The sequence below is a fragment of the Taurulus bubalis genome, assembly GCF_910589615.1.
Source record: "Taurulus bubalis genome assembly, chromosome: 7".
In the NCBI taxonomy this organism is placed as follows: Eukaryota; Metazoa; Chordata; class Actinopteri; order Perciformes; family Cottidae; genus Taurulus; species Taurulus bubalis.
In genome coordinates this window covers 12,306,052-12,310,884 of record NC_136595.1, presented here as the reverse complement: position 1 = coordinate 12,310,884, position 4,833 = coordinate 12,306,052, and positions in this window count along the sequence as shown.

Genomic DNA, 4,833 nt, shown 5'->3' with positions numbered 1-4,833 from the left:
AGATGACCCTTCAGGACAACAAAAATGTTTATAGATGGGAACAAAGAGGAACATGCTAATGGGTTAGCTATCTGGCTGGATGGCCCTGAGACAATACAGAATAATAATTTTTCCATCAAGAGCAAACTATTACCTCTGCAGAATTTTACATGAGAATATATATTTATATTTCAGCCGCGCATAGCAGCCATTTTTACTGTAGGATAGGGAGAGTATTGGTAAACATTGTAAATGCCACAATATTTCCCAAATCATGTATTCTATGGAAATATAGTAATGATGTTATAAAAGTAAATCTGCATTTAATGTAACGGCATCATTATAAGCGTAATTACAAGTCAGACCATGCAGATATTGTTTCAAAGCGTGCATATAAGTGACTATTTTGGATTCTTTCAATACATGTAATTTTCTTCTTAGATCTTTAGGTTTACGTGTAATCATGGCATTTTAATTCTCTTATCTTTTTGTAAACCTCAGTTATGTGCTGTAACGTTGTAACTTTGTGTATGTGCCACAGAGGCTCTGGTATTGCTGTGCTACTAGTTTAGTGTCAACACTTAACATTTAATGTGAACAATTTTTTAAAGGTTCTACCAAAAAACTGTTCTGAATCATTATTTACAGTATTCAATGTTTAAGTTCTCCAAGTTTAGCACAAGTCCATATGCATAGGCTACAATGTTCTTTCATTATAATTATTTTAAAATGTATTTTTCAATAATAGTTTATATATTTTGCGTTATTCATGTCGTCCATTTAATTACTCTTGTGTATCTATGTGTCTGTTAAAAGTTTTAGTTGATAATGTTTAAGGTAGGTCTGTATGATTACTTTTATTAGTCATTAGTCTTCCAATCCTTTTTTAATTAATCGGTTAATTGTTTTCACCATGAAATGTCAGAAAATAAAATAAAATTTCTTTGAGCCCAACTTAATATCCTTAAAGTTCAAATTCAAGTTTTTTCTGATCAATTGTCCAAAACCCAGAAATCATCAAATGAGTTTTGCTTAAACATTGATTGCAAAATTTAACCAATCAAAATAGTTACTTAATGTTTGACTAATCTATAAGTAATACTTCTCATAATGTCAGCTCCAGTGAAAAGTAATCAATCGTCATGAAGTAGCTGGTGATGCGATATTGTTATTAGGGTTAGGGGTGTTTGGACTGGAAATAGTTCAAATAATAGTCCTCCTTTAGGATAGCAGAGTCGACAGGGATGCAGTAAAGGCAAAGTAACACTTTCTTCAGCATCTAGATGTCTGACAGATAGCTCAGTGGACAGTCTCAATAAAGTATGGTGCAATAGTTTGATAATTGCATTTGATGTGAAATGCTTTATTAGGTTGTGATCATGTGTCACCTCCGGTGCCTCTTCTCGTTCATGATTTCACGTTAACTCTATTTTTATGCACCACAAGATTGTTTTTTTCCTTGTATTTTGCTTGGCTAATAGCTAAAGCACCCATGGCACGCTTATTTCCCATGCACTAACAACATGGAGATTCCTCACTGACTTTAAATCGAATCACTATCACGCACAAATAGCAAAATGCTCTGGCACTGAACTTTTCGATTCATTCCATTTCGCAGACGTTGGTATCTGACTGTTTTTCTCTGATTATGCAGATGATATTACTTTTTTTTTCTTTGTCGATATGTGTTTAGGTGTCATTTGCAGTGGATGATGTTCTCATTGCTCAGTTTACCGCGCCCATAATAAGATCACCTGTGGTATGAATACATTTTCCCACTCTGCTCGTGTATTTGGATTTGCAGGGTAAATGAGTTTCTCTCAACCTCGGAGAGAGCAAGAGAGACAGAATGAGAGAGAGGGAACACATCAAGCACGTTCTTAGATTCACTTTGGAGCTTGACACCTCGGTGCTCGGTCAGTAAATGGCTTTTCTACAGGAGCAGGTGGGGAAGGGTTTTTATGTGTGTGCGCTTGCATCAACATCTATGGATATCTCTGTGTGAATGTCTATGCAGCTACAAGACTATGTGTGTGTTCTCACATTTGTGTGTGTCTTTGTGTGTGTGTCTTTGTGTGTATGTGTGTGTGTGTGTGTGTGTGTGTGTGTGTGTGTGTGTGTGTGTGTGTGTGTGTGTGTGTGTGTGTGTGTGTGTGTGTGTGTGTGTGTGTGTGTGGTGGAGAAGCCAAATTTTACAGCCACATCAACATCCATATGCCCTCTTTGTATTCCACCCTGCTACCCAAGAACATGCCTCAGCTGTCATTATTCCCTGTCCATCCACAGAGAAGTTATAGTTGGCAAAAAACCCATCAGGTGGGCAGGACAACGGATAATTGAGGTGATGATCGGAGCTGTTCAAAGACAATTGATAGTGATGGAGACAGGGGGAGTGGGGAGCTCAGCCGGCTGACCGAGCTCTCTTGGGGCTCGGGGAGCGCCAGACCAGAATGTGGAATAACATATTGCAAAGCTACTGCTCATCTTCTATAAAAAAAATGTTAAAGTCAAACTTTGTTTCTGTAAATTAATCAACCATATTCAGCTTTCAACCACATAAAAGGCTTTTATTTCTGTTTTATTTTTTCTTTGACAACTGCAGTACAATATGTGCTGTCCCCGAGACCACCCTGGGCTTTATTAATAGCTCAAATCCCCTTTGCCGAGCCTGCCTCAATCACACAGCAATATATTGAACTAGCAGAGAAAGCCATGACCTGAACATCATATTTCCACCATCTCCAATCCAAGTGACAAGTTGCCAAACTTCAAAATCTCCCAGAAAACCCAGTTAAGGCAAAGCAAGTTGTAAAGGCGTTTTTCATAAGCCGAGGGACAAGGGAGAACAAATGGAGGTTATTACTTTTCTCTATTCCAAATAGCCCCATGCTGTCTGGCTGAAATAGGCCTGGCAAAAAAAATGTCTGTATATCTCACATCCATACCTGACATCATACCTCTGGATTTTTCTATTACCCACTGGCACCTATTTTTCCTTCTTTTTCTCCATTTCTCTTTGCCCACACGCAAATGTTGTCACCTAAATGTCATCAATTGTGTACATATAAAATCAGCCCATAATGTTAACACGTCAACTGATTGAGTGCTTTTAGAAACATGTATCTCCAAAGTCCTTGGATGTCTTTGCTGAAAACTTTGGGTTCTGCCAGCAAACGTATCCGTGGAGTTTCTGAAGCGTGCCGATTTTACCTCACTTGCATGCAGGTGTTGTATTTCTTTGAATCGATGGGTGGTTCGAGTCCAAGTGCACAATATCAATAACTCCATCACATATATGGTGACACTTCACACACAAAATAAGTCATAGACAGTCACACACACACGGTACAGATGCAGCGTATCAATAACTCTCTCATTCGTGCGATGACGCACACACGCTGTCACATAAGAGACACTGTATCGATAACTCAATATCTCAGGTGTCAGTCTTGTGTGGTGTGCCATGCCCTCTGTGTGGCGGCGGGGGGAGCAGGTTGGCAGCAGAGGACAGGGACGGATACTTCCTGACAAGGCCGTCACACCTTTCAATACCTCCACGCAGCCTGTCATTAGCTTGAGCGTGTGTGTGTGAACTCCTGGCTCGAGCTGGCACAGTCAGCAACTATCACTCCCATTCATTTCCACCACAGTCGGAGACCTCGTCGTCTTCACATTCTGCAGACTTAAACTTAAAGCTGGCTGATCCTGGGGGGCGACCCACTCTAAGTCCCCCTTGTGACTCCCCCTACCTCCCTCCCCACTGCATGATCCTCCACCAGCTCCTGAGTATTGACCCGAGCTGTCACCCTGGCCGGCACCCCTGACCCCCCTCGGCGGCAGGGGATCCATGGCGAGGCCGAAGGTTCAAATGATTTTCCTCCACCTCCCGCCATCCTGTTTTCCCAGTGAGCTGATTGCTAATGGCAACATTAGAAAAGGGCATAATGGAGATTCCACAAACAATTTGCCCCTTGGATTTGCAAACATAAATATCTGCAGAAGTTACAAAAAGGTGATGGATGATTGTTTTGTTTGCAGTTTGCTTATACTGTTGCTTAAAGACTGAGGCTTGGAGCATTTTGTTCACAAAGATGAAGTGAATAATTGAAATAGTAATGTAATGACTGCATTGTTCGCAACAACAAAAACAGCTGATAGGGCGTCCTGGTGCTTTCGGGAGATAACCGTGTAATCGCAGTGTCGTCTGGACATAGACTTTTGTTGCACTTCATCCTGCATCTCTCTCCCTTAATTTAGTTATCTCGCTATCCACTATAGAAATTTTAAAAATGTCCAAAAAGGTGCAACATCAGGCCTGTGCTGGTGTCAAACTGCTGTACTGAGAAACGTTAGCACTGAAAGGGTCAATAAAATACACTCATAGAATAAAAATTTGCCTTGAAACTTCAATTTTACAAAAGGAAAATGCAGAGGTTGATACAAGCGTCTGTCTGACGATAATAAAACAGTCCCCACAGTCTTTTATCTTGCACATCGCGGATTAATGTTAATGTAAGTTTCTCTCTCAGCGCAACCAATAACATCCTGCCAAATATCCTAAAAGGATCCCCAGAGCAGCGCTGATGCTCCTCCATTACAGGCCTTATAATAGCTGCCTGAGATATATGTATTTATGTGGCAGGAAATAACATCAGAGTGAATTGCCATAACAACTTTATAAATCAGGCAGGTACAGGAATGGCAGGTACGGGAGCGAGAGAAAGAGAGAGAGAGGCAGTGCCAAGGTGGCGGTAACGCTCATGAGAGGTATCTGAGATGGCATCCATCACCACTGTGCAGTCATACAAGAAAATGGGTTAAACCTTGGTTCGCCACACCGGGAGCAACCCTTCT